At 35.2% G+C, this 26245-nt stretch overlaps 1 long non-coding RNA gene across 1 annotated transcript; it reads right to left on the reverse strand.

The window, feature by feature from the left end:
- Positions 1–14205: 14205 nt before the first annotated feature.
- LOC144421878 (uncharacterized) lies at positions 14206–16002 on the reverse strand. The gene is made up of 3 exons (XR_013475010.1): positions 15559–16002; positions 14939–15044; positions 14206–14519 (listed from the first exon to the last, which is right to left on the reverse strand). It is a non-coding gene; the product is annotated as an uncharacterized LOC144421878 (long non-coding RNA).
- Between the last annotated feature and the right edge of the window lie 10243 nt (positions 16003–26245).

Genomic DNA, 26245 nt, shown 5'->3' on the forward strand with positions numbered 1-26245 from the left:
GAGCTGAGTGCCTTTCTAAACACAAACTGTCATTTTAGAATATTATGCTAAAATCTGAGTGTAGACAAGGGTCATACTATATGGCCTACTTCAAAGCTTATTCCAATATAAGTGTTGAGTGGAAATTGATGCACAAACTTTATTTGTAATTATCATGAACTGAACTTCAGTTTAGAGTTACACACACTTACATTTCGGGGACCAGCCAGCTGGGGGTGGGAGGATTTTGCGGCCTACGAGGGTCAACACTATTTTGAGAAAGTGAGACAGGTAAATAATTTATTCTATGAGAATTTTTCCAAACTTTCAAGCGAATATTGTTTTGATCATGTAGAAATACCAATATTTAGTATCAGTATTATAACTCAAAGTTGAGTTGCATTATTAATCAATTATCAGTTTCATAAATAAACGCATCTGGTGATTGAATTGATAATAATGTTTCATTCAAATTAGGACCCTAATTTACAAACTGTGATATGGAAGGTCAAATCCTACGCAGAAGATAAAAAATCAGAATACAATTAATTTGTGTTGTGAAATTCGAATTCGTGTTGAAAATATTCGAATCATTCTGTTTAAAAAAAAAAGTAAATTTTTCCCACCACTAATCACGGCGGGTGTCAAGACTTATTGAATGACAATAAAAATATCCACTTGATTCAGCATTAACTCTATCAATGATTTAACATTTGATCGATGCTACATGCGAGCTTGTTTTGTGCATATAATTTCAAGAAGATAAGTTTAAGAACCATTGGCATACATCATTCGTTTATTCTCTATATTCATTTTGTTTCTAGGTTGTCAAGATTCTATTTGGTTCTTGTTGTATTTCATGTTCATTAATCACGTTTGTGCAAGACATCGATCGATGTGTAAATATTTCACACTGGGCATATAGCAGTCGAGAGTGTGCGGGCAGTGCGGCTACATATGTCTCTCTGACAAATAGTTAGTTTCCTCATAAAACAACGAAGAGCGGATGATTAGTGGATGTTTATCGACGTCTGGCACAGGGCAGCCATCTGAACGTAAATCTTGAATTTTGCTGTGAATGACGCAAAATTTTCGTTAAATGCCATACAGCGTCGTTAATTGCACTTTTGGCGAACCGTTTCAAATTCTATGTAAACCCTCTTAAAAATATCCTGGCTGCGCTCCTTGCACAATATTTGTGTGTTCAACTGGCAAAGAATTTTTCTTTTGGGATTTTATAAGTGGTAAAGTTACATGTCCCCTTATTGAAAATACTTACTTTTAGAATTTCTTTTGTTTGATTGATTTATAATGTCATTCCAAATTCTATTTTCATTAAGATTTGAGTGTTTGATATTCCTTTTCCGAACCATGACTCTTCGTGTTGGAGGTGGTCGACAACTGCAAGGAAAATTATAACAATTAGAAAAATGCAAATGCATAAAAAATGGTGAACAAGAGATGTTATTATAATGACTATATAATTTTACCCACCGAGATGAGATATTAATTTGGCTCTTTTGAATTTTGGAATGTTGATCTTAATAAGTTTCAGTGAAATGATGAAATAAAATATATTAGTCATACTAATTAACTGAGGTGCATATCCGAGCACTCGAGTCTAGTAGTGTTATTTGAGAATTGACTGGTTAGCCTGGTGGTTCTTATCTAGGATGAGTAGATTGTTAACCAGTTTTGTTACATTTAAAATTTTTTTTACTATTACTTGGTATTTTTGTCAAATAAACTATATATTTCAAACTCTGGTCTGTCCAATATTTCTCTAAGTGCATATGCCTATGTCTATCACTCTTGATATACAACATGGAATATTCTGAATTTATTTAAATAAAAATATTTCACCTTGAGTCATGGTTCGGATCGATTTGGTTCTGAAAAGTAAATACAAAGAAAATTTAACTACATACCAACAGGGATGAAGCACAGTTACAATGTACTATTAGAAGAACCTTCTTGGGTTCACAAACCTTATATTGACTCACGCTTAAAATTTTGTAGATAAGTCACTATTTAGTTCATTCAACTTTTAAAAACTGTGAAGAATAAAATAATTTCTGTATCCACTTCCATATCAGTTGCTGCTTCTATATGGCCACATTCGGGTCAAAGGCCATGAATAGCTGAGATTTGAACATTTAGAACAGAGGTCGGCAACCTATGGCCCGCACAGCAATATAATCCGGCCCGCGATGCTTCACTGAATTATAGTAACAAAACAGCTGTTTTGACAATTATATTCTTTACATAACAAAATTCATTTTGGGACACGTGCAGACAAAATAAATTATTATAACCTAAAAAGTATATAATTCACAATTACGAGTTTAATGAGCTTATAATTTAAATATAATTAGCCAAATGGCAACAAAAGACAGAAAAGTTTATGCTAGTGCAAATGGTTTAATGAGGCAGAAAATATTCGAATTGTCAGTCTTCACACGCTGCTCAAAATTTAACTTCTGATCTGTGTGAAAAAGTGTGATTCATTGGCCATCTGTTCGGTTTTATACTTTCTAAAAATATGTGTGGCCCGACAATGACTTGCAACCTTTAATTTGGCCTGCGAGCGATAAAAGGTTGCCGACCCCTGATTTAGAATATCTGAAAAAACTAGATAAGTGAAAAATAAGAAACAAAGTATTTTGCTGGCGCTATGTTATTTTGGTACTTTTTGGTATGTACTTACTTGGTATGTCCTTTTTGTTGCAGCACCTATCATGTCAAAAAAGGTAATCAGGTTTTATGGTATTCTGATGTGAAATTCCCAAGTCTTAAGTCTTGACACAGATTGTATTTTTGTATGATAGGGTAGAACTTGGAAAGTTTCAATTTACAGTATTATAAAAAATGCTCTTATCAGACTACTGCTACATTTCTGAAACCGCAATTTCCAAGACATACAAGGTGAATTCAGTCTAATGTTGAATGCTTAACCAATGATAAAATCTTCAACTTTGTAACTATGGTTGCGCAAGACTAACTAACACATATGCTTCCTCTATGCCTTTACACTGGTGGTCTATGTATGCTTATAATACAAGTACGACATGGCAAAAATAAGGATATTGTTTTATTTGACATCAACAAAGATACTAGGTTAGTGTGCGACAAGACTCTTAGAACACATAAAGTGAAAGCTATGTTCTCAAATAGTCATAAATGCAATATCTGTCCAAAAACATACAATATGTTTTCAGGTGGTATATTTATTGATGCTTCCACAATCACAATAAAATTCATTAACACAAAACAAAAACTTACGTTTGGTATATTTCATTACACTGCATTCAGATGACAGCTAAAATAAAAATAATAAAATACTTATCGTTATTGTATATAAATCTCATAACTGCACATCAAAAAATTGTGAGTGGTCAAATTGTGTCGGACTGATGAAGACACAATTTATCTTTTTTCACATTTATATTGGGTTTCAAAGCACGATGAATAGGAAAATGTGAGACGATCCCCCTTCCTTCCCAAAAGAAAGTTTTAAAGAAAGCATAACATTTGCACAAATCATCATTCAGATATAATCATACACAAACAGGAATTAATTTGCTGTATAAGTTTTCTTTATTTGCGCAGAAGTAATTACGGTAAATAATTGATGGGTTCTGTTTTATTGGGTCACCTGGTACTTAAATAAACATTAAACTAGATCAGGTACATTATTATGTTCTACATTATTCACTGAAGTCGATTTTTTAAATCCAGATTTTTATAGATTAAGGTGTGAGTCAAAATTTGGAACGAAACTGAAAAACCATTTTATCAACATTTCAAAAATTTGCAACATACCAGTACTCTAATAAAAAGTTATCATTTATCAAATGTTAATCCGGTCAAAATTTAGTTATCTTGAAGTTAGGAGCTTGAGTCAGATTCTTTGAATCAAATTCTTATTTTTTGTTTAACCTGGGTCTGAGAGACACAGAGGCCTGGAATTAGAATTCAGATGAAACCTCCTAATTCTACATGTAAATACTGAAGGTTAGAACATTCAGACAGAACACACAATCATGAGTCAAAACTATTTTGTCATAAAAAATTGTTTTCAAATTTGGCTTCAAAATATTTTATTGACTTAAACCATTATGCAGACATACCTCATCAGAGTCATCAGCACGTCTCTTCACGCCTTGGTTCTGAAAATCAAGTACACACTCTGGTCAAATGTTAGACTACTGATACATTTAGATACAATCATACACAAACAGCAGTGAAAGTTTCGAATACGTTTTCTTCCTTTGTGCAGAAATAATCAGAAAATTGATGTGCTATATTTATTGCATTACCTTGTAGTATAATAAACGCGAAACTACATATGAATGCATATGTTCTACATTAATCTAGGCCACTCGAACGACTCGACTTTTAATGCATCAAACAAAATTTGATCCCAAATTTATTATTGCCTCCACACAGATTTATCTAATAGCAAGTGCTGATATAGACATAGAAATTGAAATTAAACTTTCCAAACTCTATAAAGTTTATGAGTTCTGTATTTGACCTATGGTTTCGCAGGTCAGTAATCAATTTGATAAATTCAAAATCGAAAAAATTGCTGAAGAGTGGTAATTGGGCAAATGATTCGAATTTATCAAGTGGGTTTCATGCAAGATTACTAAAACTAAAGCCTATCAGTTGATACTGCTATAAAAGCATTGGGCTAAACTGTGTTGGTATCCCAACATCTCTGATGCAAGTCATATATACACCACCTCACCCGGGATGTAATAAATCGGGTAAAATGATAATATTTTCAAAACATAGTAACTCCTCACATCAGTGGTTTTCAAAAAGTCGGGTGCAAACAATTTTTAGGTGATGGGACGCTAATTAAATTAGAAAATATTTAATAAATTTGATCTTGCCCGCCTTATATTGTATATTTACATTTCTCTATTTTTTAGAGATTACATAAAGCTGTTGTGCTTGTCTTTTTATTATCCTTAGCGTGGGGCATGTCCAAGAGTTCAACTTCATGCTGTTAGTTCACAGATTCTAGAACAAACTTCGCCTTACTATCTGTTATTGGTAGCTCATAGTTTGCTGGTTATTTTTGAGGTGGGGCGCGAGACTTCACAAGTTATAAAAACTGGCACGACTTGATAAGTTTAAGAAGCACTGCCTTACATATTGTTATATATCAGTGGCTACCTGTACATTCATGGTGAATGAGAGTCATAAAAAAAACTTACTGTTAAACTCATTCAACTGAAAAACAATAAAAATTTTAAATATATTGTAATTTTACAAGCATTGATTTCTGCAATTGATCTTGATGAACTTAAAAAAATGACTTGACAAATAGCAGCATTTATGAACATGTATGATGAGTTCAATTGGTAACACTAATTATCACTACACTGAATCCATACAGCCATACGTAAATGAAATATATAATATGTCAGAATATTGTGTTTAATAATTCCACTAGCTACTGCTATGATATGCAAAAAATGGTTGAAGTCAAGTTTTTTTTAATAATAGTAAAAACATACCAGGTGACTTTAGAAGCTTTCTATCAAATGTCCCTCCCTTTTTCCTAAAAAGAATACAAATTTTCAATGGAATTTTAAAATGGAAAGTTATTCAAATATTGTTCATTGATATTTCAGAATAGGTTACTGTTTCTTTGGAAAAATTGGGAGAGTGATTTGACTTGACATCTTCTCCTTATACCATCTGACAACATTTGTCTCATCATTCCCAAGACAAGTAATCTATTTATTTACTCAATTTACCTCCTCATTCTATCTCCCTTCTCATCCTCTTTCACCTAAAATTGTTCAATATTTTAAAAACAATCAAAAATAGACATTTTTGCGATTCTAACTGCAGATAACTTATTAATCAGGTATTCCTATTCTCTTGAAAATGAAAAACTGTTACAGAACATCCTGGTCCTACAGTCGCTTAAATACATGGAAATTATATAATCAAATATTTTCAATATAGTCAATTCTTCATTCCACAAATAACCCAGTAGCACTGAACCTCACCTGGGTTGCAATGAATTGGGTAAAATAATGATCTTTTCAAAACATAGTAACTCCTCACATCAGTGGTCTACAAAAGGTCGGGTGCAAACAATTTTTAGGGGGGGTGACGCTAATTCAAATAGAAAATATTTGTTAAATTCGATCTTGATCGTCTTATATTGGATATTTACATTTCTCTATTTTTAGAGATTACATAAAGCTGTTGTGCTTGTCTTTTTATTATCCTTAGTGTGGGGCATGTTTCAGAGTTCAACTTCATGCTGTTAGTTCCCAGATTCTAGAACAAACTTCGCCTTACTATCTGTTATTGGTAGCTCATAGTTAGCTGGTTATTTTTTAGGTGGGGCGCGAGACTTAACAAATTCTAAAAACTGGCACGACTTGATAAGTTTAAGAAGCACTGCCTTACATATTGATAGATATCAGTGGCTACCTGTACATTCATGGTGAATGAGAGTCATAAAAAAAACTTACTGTTAAACTCATTCGTTCAAGAAGGACAACTGAAAAACAATAAAAATTTTAAATATATTGTAATTTTACAAGCATTGATTTCTGCAATTGATCTTGATGAACTTAAAAAAATGACTTCACGAATAGCAGCATTTATGAACATGTATGCTGCGTTCAATTGGTAACACTAATTATCACTACACTGAATCCATACAGCCATACCTAAATGAAATATATAATATGTCAGAATATTGTGTTTAATAATTCCACTAGCTACTGCTATGATATGCAAAAAATGGTTGAAGTCAAGTTTTTTTTTATAATAGTAAAAACATACCTGGTGAGTTTAGAAGCTTTATATCAAACGTCCCTCCCTTTTTCCTAAAAAGAATACAAATTTTCAATGGAATTTTAAAATGGAAAGTTATTCAAATATTGTTCATTGATATTTCAGAATAGGTTACTGTTTCTTTTGAAAAATTGGGAGAGCGATTTGACTTGACATCCTCTCCTTATACCATCTGACAACATTTGTCTCATCATTCCCAAGCCAAGTAATTTATTTATTCAATCAATTTACCTCCTCATTCTATCTCCCTTCTCATCCTCTTTCACCTAAAATTGTTCAATATTTTAAAAACATACAAAAATAGACATTGTTGTGATTCTAAGTGCAGATAACACATTATTCAGGTATTCCTATTCTCTTGACAATTAAAAACAGTTACAAAACATCCCAGTCCTACAGTCGCTAAAATACATGGAAATCATATAATCAAATATTTTCAATATAGTCAATTCTTCATTCCACAAATAACCCAGTAGCCACTGAACCTCACCTGGGTTGCAATGAATTGGGTAAAATAATGATCTTTTCAAAACATAGTAACTCCTCACATCAGTGGTTTTCAAAATGTCCGGTGCAAACAATTTTTAGGGGGAGTGACGCTAATTAAAATAGAAAATATTTGTTAAATTTGATCTTGACCGTCTTATATCGGATATTTACATTTCTCTTTTTTTTAGAGCTTACATAAAGCGGTTGTGCTTGTCTTTTTATTATCCTTAGCGTGGGGCATGTTTAAGAGTTTCATGCTGTTAGTTCACAGATTCTAGAACAAACTTCGCCTTACTATATGTTATTGGTAGCTCATAGTTAGCTGGTTATTTTTGAGGTGGGGAGCGAGACTTCACAAATTTCAAAAAATGACACAACATAGGTTTATGAAGCACTGTCTTACATATATTTAGATATCAGTGGCTACTTGTACATTTATGATAAATGCAAAAATAAAAAAACTTACTGTCAAATTTATTCCTTTATGCACGACAACTGAAAAACAATAGAAATTTTGAATATATTGTAATTTTACAAGCACTGATTTTTGCAATTGATCTTGATTAACCCAATAAAATGACTTGACAAATAGCAGCATTTATGAACATGTAAAGAGTTTAATTGGTAACACCACACTGAATCCATACAGCCATACGTAAATGAAATATATAATATGTTGGAATATTGTGTTTAATAGTTCCAATAGCTACAGCTATAAAATGCAAAAAATGGTTGAAGTCAAGTTTGTATTTATAATAGTAAAAACATACCTGGTGAGTTGAAAACATTCTTTCTTTCCCTAAGAAGAATACAAATTTTCAATGGAATTTCAAAATGGAAACATTCAAATATTCAAAGATTGTTCATCGATATTTCAGAATCAAATGGGATACCGTTTTTTGGGGTGAAATTGGGAGAGTGATTTGACTTGTCACCCTCTCCTTATACCATCTGACAACATTTGTCTCATCATTCCCAAGCCAAGTAATCAATTTATTTAATCAATTTACCTCCTCATTCTAACCCTCTTCTCTTCTTCCCTCCGCCTCCTCCTTTCCTTCACCTGAAAAAGTTTTATAATTTAAATCATGCAAAATACACAAACATTTATGTGATTCCAAATGCAGATAACTTATTATTCCTATTTCTTCAAAAATGAAAAATGATTACGCGCGAATAACCCAGTAGCCACTGAACCATGATTGTGAAATTTTACATTGTTTTGCAGCAATGGAGTACGAAAAAATTCAGATTTTTGAAAGGTTGTAAGTCAAAATTTTGAACAAAACTGAAAAGCCACTACAGCACTAACAGACTAACCATTCCACTTTTGTCATTTGAAAAATTTTCAAAGTGATCTAATAAAAAAATTATTTATCAGTTCATCCAGGAATTAGGAGCTTGAGTCAGTCAGTCAGAATCCTGATTTTTTTTTTTAACCTGGATCTGACAGCCAGAGTTCTGCAGTCATTTTACTGAAAGACACAGGCAGACAGGGCCGGAATTCAGATGTACTGGATGAAAACTTATAATTTTACATGTAAATATTAAAGATCATCAGCCAAAACTGTTTTATCATACAATCAAAAAATATATAAATCAATGAAAACGAATAGCTAAATCAGAATAATGAATTATTTCAAATTTGGCTTCAAAATATTTTATTTACATAGACCAGGGGTCTCAAACTTTAGGGGTTGCGGAGCCTTTGAAAAGGTAGACTATTATTCAGGGATCCCCAAAATAAATATTGAAAATTGTTACTTCCAGATTAAAATTCCTGAGTAAGTTAAAAGTACTTTACCTAATTTAAATGCTGAACTTTTTTTAATAGGGTTAATACAAGTCATACATAAATCTAAAGGTACTCCTGAAGTATGCGCACCAAGATGTCGCATAACCTAAACCCTAACCTGGTACACAACCTGAGTTCAGGTTGTGCCCCATTTTGGTGCGCATACTTCAGGAGGTCCAATCTAAATTTCAAACATAAATTATATATACTAAAGCTGTAAATTTGACACTTGACAAACATATTAATAAATTAGGGGTCGAATCTTTTCCCGTTTGACATTTTTGGAAGACTTAAAATGGCTCTAATAAGGTGCCCGATTGCATTTTGTTACAATCGCCGATTTTTTTCGTCAGCGTGGCGTGTTTTTGAACCTTTAAACATCTTTACGCCGGTGTTTATTATATATACATGTATTGTTACACAATGACGACGTTATTCGCTTTTTTGTTCTGGTGGGGAATTATGAATGTGAAAAACATGTTACCATTTTATAGTCATCGGGACAAGATGCTAAAAATATTATTTAATAAAGAAGTAAAAAGTAAAGAAAATGAGGGAAATCCGCAACTCAAATTTCTTGATTGGAAAGCGGCATTCTAAAATATTAAAACTGAAACTTAAAATGGAAGATAACACGTTTGGTTTCAGCAGACTCACCTCAGATTGAAAACGCTTTTTTAGACATTGTAAATCACAAAACTTGGTGTTATGTTAGGTTTTCATCGTAGTAACTGCGAAATCGAAACACAGTCAATTGTGCGCGCGATTGCCTTTTTTCCCCATTACCGACGGAGTCGCACGCAATCAAGTGTGCGCGCGATCCGCGATGTACGGTATCTTTTTTTCATTCTGAAACTACCGACGGAGCCGAATGCAATAAAATAAATTTCAATTGTTCGTATTTTGCCCAGACATTGTAATTTTTTAAACGGCGATATCTTGCTTAAAAATTATCTCAATTGCGAAAGAAGAAATCAAGTTTGACAAATCCCAAGATCGCAAAAATACGACTCCAATTTATTTATAGTTGGCAGTTTATCACATATTTTAGAACAGTATTCTTACATTTTTCAGTAATCCTAATAGTAATCTCGAATCAAACGTGAGTAACGATGAGCACAATTACATTATAACGACGAGACAAGTTAAATGGTCGCATCGGTCATGGATTAAATACTCTACGCAACAGAAATCTCGTTATCCGTTTTTTTAATCGCGAAGAATGTTGCGCGGAAATTTCCGATTCCAATTTTGAACCACCTCACTCTTAAGAATCTTGGCTGCGATCCTCCTTAAAAATAATGCCATTTTTTTAATTCCGCCTCTTTTCAATATTTCGAGGCTATATTGTTGTCAGATTTTATCAAAGCTGTTATTGCTCTTTTGAACAGTTACAAAATTAGTCAGTATTTTGAAAAGTAATCGAATAGCTCGCAGAGCCCCTGGGTTTCTTTCGCGGAGCCCTGGGGCTCCGTACGGAGCACTTTGATAACCTATGACAAAGATCAGCGTTTCCCAAACTGTGTTCCGCCGTCTTCGAAGTGTTCCGTGAAAAAAGAATCAAAAATACGTCCAAAATGTTCGCCATGGCAATCTATGGAACGTGGAGTTGCCGCCCAACTGACCGGCGATATTGCGTCACCGTCGGCCTAAAGTGGACCAATTAGGGTGAGGTAGTGGAATTTTTGATAACCGTCGCTATTCTTCCTTCATCTTTGACTGGTTTTACTTTAAAATAATTTATTATTTGGCCAAACTCTATTCAATAGATAAATAAACTGCAGCAAGTACTTCTATCTCCATTAGAGGCAAACACTATGTAATAGAAAGTAAACGACATAGAATGGTAAAATGAATGAATTCATTTATATACACAGTATTTAAATTAATCAACAATAAAACATTCATAATAATCAATATGCAAAATATTCAGTCATTTTTTAGGTATGTTTAACACAATTCTGTTAGTTCTCGCGGCGCATTTGGTAACTCGCTACTAGATTGAGTAGCGATACATTACACCGTTTTTCTTTATCAATTTTATCTTTTCAATTTTTAGTGTTCCGCGAGGCGAGATGAAAAGTGCAAGTGTTCCGTGGACGAAAAAGTTTGAGAAACGCTGACATAGACTATACATGCGGACATACACATACCTCTTCTACAATTTCTCTTCCTCTCGCCATTATCTGATTATCCAATTTAGTTATTTATATAGTACGGTAGTATGATAAGCTATACAAAAAAAGTTCATACGAAATTAACAATTAAGAACTATCAACTATACAAATTGAAACCGGCAGTCCGACAGTCTGACAGTGCTGAAATCTTTTCGAAAATCTAACAGAACCCAAGGATATTGGCAGTTGGCACCATGGATTTATACAATTATACACCATACGGTACCTAAATTTCAGAAATACAAATAAAACTGACAGACTGACAATTAGTCCAAGCTAAAACTAGCTGGTCTAAATGATCATCGCCATAACTGAAAACCACCCGCCTGATTGAAAAGGATCGCCACGTGTCGAAGGTGGGGAAAAAACGTTTCCCGGGGAAATAATGTTGTGTGGCGGGAAAATGTTCCATTGTTACGTCACAAAATAGTTCTAACCAAAATGCTGAGTGGAAACCGAGAGATATTTTTGCAACACAGTGTAATATCTGCGCGATGCTATCCAATTCCATTTTCGGTTGCTGAACTCACGTTTCCCCCCTAAGTGCAAATGCTTGCCCTTTGGCCCGTTTTGTCTAAATTGAGGAAAGCGTAAATTATCTTCGATCTTGTCATTAACGGGCTAACTACGACCAGTGGTTCTCAACATTTTTTAGTTTTTTGACGGTTAAATTTCAGAATTCAATTTGCAAAATGGTGAAGATTCAAAATTAACTCAAAAGTTGATAAAATAAAAACATGTAATTACGAATTAATTGCAACAAAAGTCTGGAATAAAAAAAGCCGCAATTCAATTAGATCGAGAATGCGCTACTGACTTTAAAACGCGGCCTAATGAAGTTTTTGCAGAGAGTGGACTAAAACACACGATTTATCTGCTTTGTCCTGATATAACGATGAAAAGATTTCCCAAAATAATATTAAATCAAAAGTAATTTCATCATACTTCATACTTAATATCATACTTCCCAATCAAGTGTCTTTTCCGTTTTTGCTTGTTTCAGCGTAGTCTGCATGTATCTCAAGCTATGTTGTAAATTTAAAGTATGAGTTTCTCCTTGTGTCCTGTTAACACCACGAATTTTATGCGTGGATTCTCAGGTGTGAATCCCAAGCAGGGATGGTTATGTGCGAGCGGATTGCTGGACTCCTCGTCGCCTTGGGGTGGTTCACGTAACCGCTGGTCGTTTACGACTCCTCCACCACCAAGTCAATGCTTCCGAAAACAAATACCTAACTAATCCCATACACGATATAGAATGGTAACCGGACGAGAGGCCGTGAGTCGCCATATGGTTAAGCCGTATTATCGGCTTTCTTCTCCCCGGGGTAAATATGTAAATCCTATCTTATGCTAACTTGATTTTTACAGCTGGGTTTCTTCTCAAAAGAATTGGACAATACTTCGTTGTTTGCTTGACGCCATTTTGCTACCAAATTTCGTTATATTATATATACTGAAAATTACAGAACGCACGAGCTGGATTTTATATAACTTTCAAAGATTTTTGGCGTTTTCCGCATGCAAAAGGTGGACTTGCGAGACTCGAATATTTAAAAGCAAACCCTGCCGCAATTGAACGCAAATTAGTATGTCCCGTTGATTACGTGTGGACTGAAATCTCGTCGGCGTAATTTTCCATTAGGTCAAGGGCAAATACTGAATTATAGAGTTCAGTGTACTTATTTTGGACCGTCTGCTAGTTATATTGGGCGGCGTATTTAGAAAACGCTGCAGTGTAAATACATACCAATATTTTCAAACTAGATAGCGATCGGAGACCGCCGACTTGATGATCGTTCGCAGCGACGTAAGTTAGGGGATCCCCCAAAACAGAAACTGCGGTTTCGATTCCTTCGCTCTGACTCAATAGCGACATTGCGTGTCCCATTACTAATTAAATCATAACTCGCTAATTATACGACATAATTCATCCAAAATCAATAAGCTTCTGGTCCAGGATATGATGCAAAATGCACATGCAAAATTTGGAGCAGATTCAACCTCACTTTCGTGAGATATCGCGTAACATACGAAGGGGTCTAACAGACAAACTAGAATTCGGTTGGAAACCGAAGACTTATCGATCGAAGGTTAGGGGATCCCCAAAACAGTGGTCTTACTCCATAGTGACACCGTGTGTCCCATCACTAATTAATTAATAACTCGCTAATTATACGACATAATACATCCAAAATCTATAGGCTTCTGATCCGAGATAAGATGAATGCACATGCAAAATTTGGAGCAGATTGAACCTCGCTTTCGTGAGATATCGCGTGCATCTAACACACAGACATACAGACAGACAAATACCTATCAACATACTTACCGATCAAGATCGATAAGTAACAAACGGACAAATACCTTTCAACTTACTTACCGATCGAGATCGATAAGTAACAATATCGCTGCATTATTAGAAATTGCGGTAAACTTAACGAATCGAAGTCAACATATATACTCGCTCAATCTCTGTGCCGCACCTTTCTCTGTAACATTTTTTGCAGTGAAATAACGCATACCAGGCTATTTTTTTGTCACAAATCATCTAGATTTTATAATTTAAGTGGGTTTATTCTGCTTTTCTAATTCTGTAACCGTTCTTTTGTTATATATATTATCGATATATATATAGACTTTATTAGAATTAGCATAAATGTGCTTCAAGCACTAGCGGATGTGCAGTTGGTGGTGACTGCAGAGTTCCCAGTAATGGTTCTGTCCAAAAGCAGGAAACGAGAAGAAATCTACACTGTAAAAAAAATTAAGGGCGATTTACAACCAAACGCGCGGCAGCAGCGATGCCATGCACTTCGTTGTGAACACCATATACAACTTCAGATGTATTGTATCGTGGCAAGCGCTTGTAATTTTACAACCAAATGTATGTACTAGGCAAAAGCAGTGGGTTGGATGTCTCCGATTTTTACAGCCATAGCGATGCTAACCTTAACTACAAGAAGAAGTTGTGAAACTAAACAACATCCGCAAAGTAACTCGATTAACCCTCATGCCAGCACTTGAAGAAATGAAATACAATTGAAAAGAAATCACTTTTAATAAAATATGTGATCAAATATCAGCAACGAAATAGTATCAAATACACTCGAGAAGTGATCGTCTCCGCCAGCAAAATAGTTCATTTCATCTCTTCAAATAGGTGGAAACCATCTAAAAGATTCAACATTGCAGTGGCCCTCTGTCACTTTTTCTTGCACTGGCTGTTTATCTTGGCAATTCGGCTGAAAAAAAGGGCATAGCTGGTATAAAATGTAAATAAGTAGTTGAGTGAGAAGTCAACATATTTACATATGTTATAACTTCATCTGCTGGGGTAAAATGATTTCATTAGCAAAGTGGTAGATTCATAGTATATTCAATGCTCAGACGAAGTTAAATTTATTATAGGCTATATCATTTCTGAAGCTCGCAATTATATCATTATTTCTCCAAACAATGAAAATTGTTATATAGAAAGACAAAAAACTATGTTTGAATTTTTTTGTCTATTCATTGCACAAAAATCAACTTAGTGCAAGGAGGCTCACTATATACAGTAACATGTTGCTCATATTTATAAGCAAGGCTTTTTTTATTAAACAGTTAAGTCCATACCATTGCCATCGAAAAAAGAAACACCAATAGGCTACCAGTTCCTCACCTTTCCAGAAATTCTTTTGTAGTGTTGATACAATGACAGACTTGATAAGGGCCAAATGTGAATGCCCCAGAGGTAAAATGGCAGGATATGTTTGTCTACTTTCGAACTGAAAAGAATTAGCAGATTGAAGATGTATGAAAATGATATAGGCATGAAAAGTTCATGACTGTCTACTGCAGTAGCTAATCTCAGTTTCACTAGAGATGTCTTTCCAGATGCATTTTATTTTAGATTAGTCTAGTTCAAATCTCGAGTCAGTCATTTTAAATCGCAGGGTAACTGAAATTACAATTTTACCAGTCTGCTAATAGGCTATTGCAAATCCTTTTCTGCTTTTTAAGAGTTAGGCTAACATTGTCTGAAATTTTAAAAAATAAGAGACCTTTCTGCATTGGTGTAGACTACCTTGGTTTAGAACTCCAATAAATAGAATACCGGTAACAAAGATTAAACATGAGCAATTAAAAGTAAAATAACAGAATATGGTACAGTAGGCCTACAATAGCTCATTGTCTAAATGCAGGGATGGGACATCTAGTACGGCAATGCTGTAGTTAACAGGCCAATCCAATTAATGCAAAATTGATTAATAATGACAGATATAGCATAAATTAACTCACCTTTCAAAACCTGAAGATCTACCGGTAGTCTACAAGCACCAGTAGTCCAGAGTTTACAACCTAGGTAACGGTATTTCTTTCTCCATACTTTCCGTTTTACAACCTTCAGGCAGCATAGTGTAAAATGTACAGATTCACACTTTCAAACTAGGCTACTTCAATTGTTTTGAGAGTCGAACCAAGCCAAGCTGCTTCCTAGCGAAACTGGAATCCGCACTAAACAGCCATTTTGGCGGGAAAGTACGTCAGGCTTTGGCGGAGTCAGAAAATTCAAATTCAAAATTTGAATCCGTTGCGATCTGAGATATTTCTAAAACTTAGGAGCATTAAGCAAATAATTAAATTAAGAAAATATGCCACTCAATTCAAAATTATATTAACCAAAACATTTGCATATACTTTGGTCCGATAAAAGATATAGCGATACAGCGTAAAACTACTAGATTCACCAGTAGTTGGAGTCGTGACTGCAAGTAGACCTGTCCGTTTGAGAATGAGTGCTGTCAGTTGAATCACCAGTTTACATGATGCCTAAAATAAAATATCCTTCCACTCGATATAATATTAAGTGCAATATTAGGTTTTTTTTATCGTAAGCTATAAATTCTATGTCGAGATGACATACGAAGCCGCAGGTTTACGTAGTATTATATTACTTGCGCCTTATGACGCGAAGCCAAATTTGCATCCGTTCGGAACCAAATTCGTCGCACCAATGTATTTTTTATTGGCATGCATTTTGCTGATAATATGTGGAAGACTGTCTTCTGAGCTCTATGCTTTTGAATACTACCAAGTGGACTTATTTTAACATAACCGCGAGATAGCTGTGTTCAGTACAGCCGTTTTTGTATGTTACGTATAATTCATTGTATATTTAACAACCGTATGTTTGTTTTATGATTATGCAACAGTATATGTAATTTTACATCGTACAAGCGGTGAAATTACAACACGATGATGTAAAAATACGTATAAATAGTTGCTCGTCCAAAACACTGCCAAACGATCGTATTTTTTACAATGAAATGGCTGTAAAATTACAAAATTTTTTACAGTGTATGAATCAAATTTCCTGAACTACTTGTTCTGATGTTTCCATGGAGCTATTGAAAGGCCTATAATTCGGGGGTCGTTTCAGCCATAAAATTATGTTAAAGTCCATGCAGCAAATTACTGCCCACGGCCCGAAACAACAATACCTGGCGCAGTTTATCAAATAAAGTTTTTATTCAATGTTAACATTTTCTGATCACAAGTTTTCATATTTAGTACATTCATGTTAATAAATGTTTTCTCATCGATGTCTCGTGTTATAGATACTGCTTTGTGATTTCAGACATTTCATTAAAAAAAACAAGCCTTTGTATAAACATATCAATTGATATGCATGGGCCAACTTTATTTGTGAATAAACATTTCTCTAATTCTGGAAATAGCACACGATTGGATTGGGAATCTCATCTTCTCTCCAGTCATACTCCAACACCGATCCAAATGATCAGCTCAAAGTGTACCATTGGTGGCAGCTGGACTGTGTTGTTAATAATGGTGTGACCTGGGACACAGAAAGTATACGAATTAAATTGATCCTAAGTGCTTTAGGATTTTGAGAAATGTAGATATATTGCAACTCCCATTTTTCTCGAAAGTGGGGTTAGGGGGTTGTGAAGTAAAGTTCACTTTCCGATTTACCAGCATGAATCAATACCAATATAGTGGGAACTGAATTGGGTCTTTACCAGTTGTAATGAATATTGTAAATTTACTCAGCAGAAGCCAGCTCCTGGCGCTATATAGAAATTTTCTTTGTTTGATTCAGGTAACACCTCATTTTCAAAGATTTTGCTATTCCAGAAGGCCCACCTCTGCAAAAACAACTTCGTAAAAACAAATGTAGGCAATTTAGGTTGCATGATATCTGGCAGAAATGTTCCTTACTTCACACGTCAACAATAATTTAAATAAAAATAACAATTTTCCCGTTCCCATTTTCATGTGCTTTGGATTGATTCAAGCAGTGTACCTGTGTTTTTTTATCAAGTCCGTGCTATGTTTGTATCGCTCGTTCATAATGTCCAACTGGCCCGAATAAATTCTTTGAAAATGATCATATTTAAACCAATATTTGTATATATACATATATTATTCCAGCAGGGCATATAAATTGTTTTCTTTTGAAGGTTTTCGAAGTTTAAAAATTGGCGAGACTCTACAGGACATATACGGCACGATATATTTAACATTAATTTACCTTGATAGATTTTTTGCTTCGTTGGAGATCGATTATATAGGTATTGATCGTGGACTACTAACGTAAATTGCCCATAATGTACGAAAATGACGCCTAATATGCATTAATGTAATAAAAATTCCTAACAGAAACACTTCAATTCACTCCCTCCGCAAATATTGTTATTTTATATTTCATTTTATAAGTCTCTGTTCATGGATGTATCTTCACATAGAATAGGAAATCACCTAGCCAGAAGCGGTTGTTCTATCAAAATTTCCTTTGTATGTTTAAGCAGGTGGGAATGATCTTTTATAGTTTTACCACTGCACATACTAGTCACTGTTTTATACGTCACTAGAGATAAAACGCACTTGACGACGTATGTTCCAGTGTATGACATTTTAGGCGTTTTGTTTCCGCCGGGTGCGGCAGCTGGAGACAAGAACTAGGTCTTCAACTCGATGTTGACACGTTACCGCGCTCTTGAGGAATTTGTCTTCCATAAGATCTCATCGATATGACAAACGATATTTGGCAATTTCGCGAGGTAGATCAACATCTATAGGTTCTCGAAACGGGATCGTGAATGACCATGCAATTGTTCTACGTTGAGACACAAGTGGCTAATAGGTAACAAAAGTGTGGAGAAATTTCTGTTCCAGCATGGGCACTAAGCTGTGTACGATACTACAACACCCGGAAGCGCAATATCCCAAGTTGTGGGATTGTTGTATCTATAGTTTCGCAACGTTTGGATTACAATCTCGTTCGATCTTTCAACGCGCAATTTCCCGCTGGTTGATTCACGGCAGTGCGAGTATTCCCGAATCCCATTTTTCGACACAAGTCGGCAAAGATTCTGCTTTCGAAATTTGTTTTTGGTCCGAATGCACCACTTCTGAAACGCCAACAGTTAGCCTTCTTTCGTATATCAACGTTTTTTTTTGCATTCCGATTTTTCATTTGCCAAGACTGTAAGTATTTAAAAAATGGGTCAGTTACAACTACGTCAATCTCAATCCATTGCAGATGCCGAAACTAGCTAGAAGTAATTAAACGAGCTTTTGGATTTGCAGACAGAATTTTAGCTAAGTCACAAACTTTACCACAAGTCTTATCAATACCCAAATGTTCGCCACCGTGGCAATTATCATGCGTCAAACGCAGAATTTTATACATCATTGAGTCTGGAACCATCAATTGTTGATTGAACAAATCCAAATTTTTAGAATCACTCACTCTTCTATATATAACGCCATTTTTTTTAACAACTATTTTTCCAAACTGACCCCACAAAAATGTATGGTATGTCAAGTTCTACCCCCCCCCCCCCACAGAAATTTCAAACGAACATCACATTTCGGAAGGTATCTTCGAAGTGTCTTTGACTGGTTGCGTCTGCATTTCCATACTTCACAAAGCGGTGATTGCTGTCTAAAGGTTTACTATTTGAAATACTTCGAATTTTGCACATTAACGACTTTTCGGGTTTTACGGGATGCTCCAAAATATCGAACCTAATTTTTATTTCTTGACGCATCTGTATAATTTTGTTCACGATGGAATCTCTCTCCTCATTCAATCCGCAACTAGACTGCCCTGTTTTTGATGCATTGATGATCGCTATCTTACCATTCGGATCACTGCTCCCGGTTTCCAAAGATAGTAACTTTCTAGCGGCTTCATGAAAATCCATGTTTTTTGTATTATGCGAACAGATGCCCTATTAGACAATCCTCTCATTAAAGTATAGTACAAAATCTGGTTCACGATATCACGATCTGACAGATTAAAGTATGTCATATCTCTGCGATCGGTTGAATGAAAATATAGTCTTTGCTACTATTATGCTTCTTCTGGATCTTATTAAAGAGTTCCTGATTCAACTTATGCAAACGCGATGGCCCAGTTGCGCTTGATAGTATTCGCTCGATGTCATTAGCCCGTAAGTCGTAAGTATTTTTCGACTATCCTTGATGTCCCATCTAGTTTGACTATCTCAACTAGCAATCCTCATATCGTCACGCTAATAACCGAATTGCGTAAGTCATTTTTAGCAGTTTTGAGAAAAACGTAAAAAACTTCCTAATGATATTGTGATAATGATAATTTGCCATGGTTCAATTTTTTGATCGTAGCGGATTTAAGTTAATTTGTATGACGCAGTTATGTGACGTCATAATCGCGCACTGTGACTTAGGCAGAAATGTGTCTATGACTTGGGGACATACGCAATTTTCCAACTTGACTATATGCAACAGTCCTGAAAATCAAACATTCCAAAAACGAATTTAATTATCAGTATCTACGATGTCTAATACCCAAAATATCGAATCTGTTTCGAATACATTATTTTTTATGTTTAAAAATATATATTTCATCAATATAACACGCTCTGCACACCCACCGCAATAGGACTAAGATTAAATATAAAAAATAAAACAGCAATGCACCCTTATATGGAAGCCAACCAAGGTGAATTGGACCAGGACATTGACTATTACAAGTGCACGCCTTCCTATACCGTAGTATAAATTCAAATTTATAAGCGCTAAGCTAGAATCTGGGATGAAAAAACTCGAAAATACTTCGCCGAGGTTATTCTGCCTTTGTGACGTCACAATAGTCCTATGATAGCAATGATAATTAATTATGACGAAACAATTGCACAAGTGTGCATGTCATAAAAAATCTCCATTTTTATGGGTTTCGGAATTCTTAAAATGAAATCTGAGTTAACAGACAGGTGTGCAGTATTACATAAATACCTATTTTATAAAAAACTCAAAACCGCCAAAAATGACTTACACAATTCGTTTATTAGCCTGACGATACCCTTTCACTGGTGACGCATCCACACCCGCGCAATAAGAATCGAATCTCCTCATAAATTCATCTCCATGGCAACACACGAAAAAATCCTCTCACACCAGTACTTAGAAAAATCGTATATCTCACGCTATAGTGAACTTTTTTTCAGCGTTTGAACTGCGAAAATATTTAATTTCCATTGTAAAAGCATGCAAGAGATCATCTTTGTATGTCAGTTTATTTCCTAGTGAAAGCCTTTCCTCCAAATTCTGAAACACCTTGCGCGATTACTCGTTTATTTGGTCAACAACATTGAAGCACAGAAAGTTACGTATTATATCTAGCCTCAAAATACGCCTGACTATATACACACATTATGCAATGTTATTACCTTACATGAAAATATGGCAGACGAGAACAAGAATACATATTTTTGAACTAGAAAGGCGATATATATATATATATCACGGTACGCGCATCGTCTATTCTAGTGTGCCCATCTAACCAATGAGTATTCTCGTTGTTTCTTATGCATAGGAAGACATTGCATTTGGTGCATTTAAATCGTTTTACTTATTATCGGAAACAATTCTTAAATCTAGCGGATTAGGCCTTTTTCGACATTATATGCATTTTTAGACGAACAACCCACCTGTTTTTAAATCGGTATTTTAGACCGGCGAACATTATGTCGAACTTTAAAATTATCCGTTTTACATTGTTTATTTATGGAGCTGATGAAATTATCGATTTTCTCGAAAAATAGTTGCATTCTCCAGCTAGCAGTTCGGACAGCTGCTACAAAAATATGGGATTTAAATGTTCTCTTGCGTCGCACTTTGTGATCTTTGGTGGAATTTAACAAAACGTACAAGCTGTACGCTGCACGCATAAATAAAAATATTGATCAGTCATCGTGTCCACATGTAATCTCGTCCTCATGTGATAATTATAGTGAATTCTGCGCATAATGGAGCTAATAGATCTTCACGATGTTTGTGCGCGATATTTTCCTTATTTTGCGTCGGAAAATATAAAACATTTACCAGGTTATCTATCTATCATCACCACCATGTCGTTGACAAAATTGAATTGCAGTTTTGATAGCATCTACCGGGTAATTAAGATTTGCCTTGATTTTTTTGTGGAACCTCGTAAACATACGGAGATCATATTTTGAGTGCATGCAATTCGTTAAAGCCCTTGCCCTTATTTATTAGGTATTTTTATCTATGTCAAATCAAGATTTGTTGGAATATATAGTTCATAACCGCGACCGACGCTAACACACTGATACACTAATGGCACAACTAAAATCAAGCTGTGAACGACAAAGTAGGGGAAAGTGGGGAAGGTTGGGACACTTTTTTTCTTTTGTATATTTTGAGACGTTAATTCTGCATATTCACTTAATTTGCGGGACTAATGCATAGAGGGGTAAATGTAGTTTTTATTCAGCGACTAAGAAATTTCCATGCGACACACATCTTACTACCAAAATTCTTTGAAAAACGTCTGTCAAGTGTCCCACTGTACCCCACTTGTGGGACACATTCAGACAGACCTTGGGGCACAATGGGTCAGTCTGTCGAAATTCAACGAAGTATGCCCTTAAAAATAAGCAATTAATCAGCATAATCGTCTAAAGAACAGGGAGACTTCAAATTTGAAGATTTAATATTTTTAAAATCAATGTTCAACTGAAATATTTCAGATATTTTGACAAAAAATTTCGCAAACAAATTTGATTATTTCCATTCTCGAATCTAAATCTGGAAATATTATTGATTCTCGAATATATTCCATATTGGGCCATGGGTCGAAAGAAACCATAACATTGCACAAAATATAACGCATCTCTAGGTCTCTAAGCACTTATTGTATCAAACACTGTCAAATTTTGCCCTGTGGGGCATGTCCCACTGAACTCCGGTCCATTGTTCCCAAAGGAAACAAATATTTTCAGACCATCCCACGGCGAAATTCGGAAGGCACATCCACTCGTCAACGTTATGAATATTTTACAATGCACTATAGCTGAAAAATATCTGACGGTGGTTTGTCATGTTGGAAAGGCTAAACTAAAAAAAAGAAAAAACTGGAATGATGAAATTTTAGTTTCAACCTCCCAAAACCACTTTCACCCCATAACTTGCGCCGCTCTACCAGTACGTTGTCCGTTCGCGGGAACGTTGTAACTCACCGAAGGGCGGATTGAAACATCGAACCGTGGACAGGATTGCGGATATATATCAGTGTGAAAGCTGATTTTCCACTGTGCCCCATGTCCCAACGTGCCCCACCGTCCCCTGCGCAATTTTTACGTTGAGGTAAGTGGGGAAGGTTAAAACACTTTTTTCATTTGCATTTTTTGAGCTGTGTTCTCTTGCGACACACATCTTACCACCAAAATGCTTTGAAAAACGTATGTCAAGTGTCCCACTGTACCCCACTTGTGGGGTATATTCGGACAGACCCTGTAGCACAATAGGTCGTTCTGTTTAATTCAACGAAATATGCCCTTAAAAAAAAGCAAACAATATTCATCGAGAGTACGACAGACTTCAAATTTCGAAATTTAATATTTTTGAAATCAATGTTTAATCAAAATATTTCAGATATTTTTCAAAAATACTCCGTAAACAATTTAAATTACTTTCATTTACGAATCTGAAACGGAAAATATTATTAGAAAAAAAGCTGGAAAGATGTACTTTTATTTTCAACCCCCAAAAACAATTCACGTCGTAGCTTGTGTTGCTCTACACAGTCGTTGTCTGTTTGCGGGACTTTGTAACACATCTAATTGGGGATTCAAACATCGAACCACAGGCTGGATATAGTACGAGTGTGAATGCTGATTTTTCACTGTGCCCAATATCCCAATTTCTTCACAGCCTACAGCGTTATGCAAAACGCGTCGCATGAACACCATATACGTAAATATCGTAATCGGACTTAGCATTGTTTTGCAAACTTGGCGTCAAAATCATTTACATTGTTTTTTGTTCATAAGCCGCTGAAATCGCGAACATATATTCTGCAATAAAATATGTTAAAACTTATACGGAAAGTAGGAAAGACGCTCGCACATATCTGGGAGATGTTTTTGTACAACCATCAAAATTATGCGACGTAACAAATAGGCAACTATTCAATTGAATCGTGCAACAACGTGATGTAAGAACATTGGGAATTACAATATATTGTTTGCTTATTTGTTGCTGTTTATTTGAGGCTCACTGCACTAAAGCACGTTTGATTTTACTGGAGAAAGACACACAGATGGGTCTAACTGTCCATATAGAACAATATCATCCATGGTTTTTCAGCCCACAATTGTTTTAACATTAACAATAACAATATTACTCTTAACTCAGTTCACTAAAGTTTGCACTGGAGATAAAAACACTATTGCTGGTTAAATCCACATTGAACAAATTAATTACTAATTACCATTGAAGATTTGTTAATTAGCCATCGAGATACTCATCGTGACTGAGATTGGGAGATACGGTAGGTAAACAACACAATAGTTGTATATGTTAACATCTCTGCTGCAAGGTTAACTTATATTGTAGCATAAGTGTCAGCATGTTGTTTTAATACTGCTTTTAGTTAAGTGCTATAGACCTTATCGTGATTGAACTGGAATAAAAATAAATAGGCTCATGAGTACATGATTGGAAAAAAGTTGAATGGAAAGTACCATTGATCCAAGGCAGATCTTATCAGAGGTGATTGGAATGCTAATGGCATAAGTGTTTGCTGTAATTTGAGCTAGAAGCATCAATCATTTTTATCATTGCAACTAGCAAGCTAATAAAAAGCAACGAGTAACACTCATACAAGCTCACTCTTTCAATTTCTTCCCTGCTCTGCGGGTTTTGAATGAAGTCAGCAATAAAGTCTTGTGTATTTTGTTTTTGGGTTTCTGTCATAAAAGTAAAAAAATATAGAAAATATGTTTTAGATGTTGATGAATACGCAGTGCCACTGCATTTGGAAATGCACAAGATTTAGCACAGCTCTCAATAAAAATGATACACTGACTAATTTAATAGATTATGGTCGACAACAAGTCGATGACCTGTCTGGAGTGCTCAATAGCATACGATCTTGAGGCAGATAATTTGTAGTATGGACAGATCACGGCAAAAATGTGGCCGACGATGCCTCATGAACCTGTCCCCGAGCATCGACTTCCTTGTTTACTTCGTGACATTGGCCAATTAGCAAGATGCAAAAAGTGACGTAACAATGCTCCTTTTTCGCATTTGCTCAGACACTTTTCTCACTCAGACAGATTTTCAAGCGTGGTCGTAAACATTACCTCGTTTTCGTGTTTTTGAACTCTATTCGTTAGTTTTCAGTTGTGTTTCGGAAACTTAAATATAAATCAGATAATTCAATGATCCCTCCGTCTTCCTAGGAGTTTTAATTTAATTGCAGTAATAAAAAATTATTGTAGAAATAGCTATGATAGACAATAGAATAGACTAAAATTCTCAACCGGTACTTTTAAAAAACAGATTATTGTATGCGATGAATCATATTGATGGTTTGAAACACATACCCCATTTTACAGGCGTCAGCCCGCAAAAGCACTCTTAAAATAGACCGGAAAATTTTGCAATGATAAAGCATTGGAAGAATTTTTCGGGGGTCAAAGGTTCATTGCCTTTAATCATCATCAAACAGATCAAGAATCAAATCAAATCACAAAAACAAACAGGAAAACAAAAGTATATAACACACATTCAAATCCAATCACACATTCCCTCCCTTAAAATTTCATGATCTCCTGGTCATACTGTACACGCAAAGTATCAAAACTGGAGGTATACTAAAGTAACACTATCACAAAAATCAATCTTAAAACGAAAAAATCGCTGGTAACCATATTTTGTATAAACGCCTCGAAATGTCTTCTGCAGTCTGACTTTATTAGCCAATACTGTAAGTATTCCAAAAAGAGTCAGTTACCACTAATAAGTAACTATTGTCGGAGCTCGCCACGGGTAAAGCACAGACTACTTTAATCCAAATATTTTGCAGAAGCCGCAACTCGCTAGATGTAAGTGAAGGAGCTCTTGGATTTGTAGACGGAATTTTAGCTGATTCATAAACTTTACCACAATTATTATCAATACCCAAACGTTTGCCTTCGTGACAATTATCATGCGTCAAACGCACAATTTTATTTATCATTGATTCAGAAACCATCAACTGTAAATAAAACAAATCCAAAATTTCAGAATCACCCACTCTTCCATACATAACGCGATTTTTAACAACTAGGTTAATTTACCAAACTGGCCCAACAAATGTTTTAAAGTTGGAATCGTATGATTACCCGTTTTAAAAGAAAGCCATTAACATGAAACAATCCAATGAAATACCACTGACAAATTTGGGTCAGTTTTTTGCATTGCACTCAGATTGCAAATCTGCTCAACCCAACTCTCGACAAAAATCTATGGAGTTTCTCGTTCCCCCTCGTATGTCAAAATCTATCCTCCACGGAAAGTCCAAACGAGCACACATTTCAGAAGATGTCTTCGAAGGGGCTTTCGACTGATTGCGACTGCATTTCCATGCTTCACAAAGCGGTGGTTGCTGTCTAAACATTTATTATTT

The sequence above is a fragment of the Styela clava genome, chromosome 4 (genome assembly GCF_964204865.1).
Source record: "Styela clava chromosome 4, kaStyClav1.hap1.2, whole genome shotgun sequence".
Classification (NCBI taxonomy): Eukaryota; Metazoa; Chordata; class Ascidiacea; order Stolidobranchia; family Styelidae; genus Styela; species Styela clava.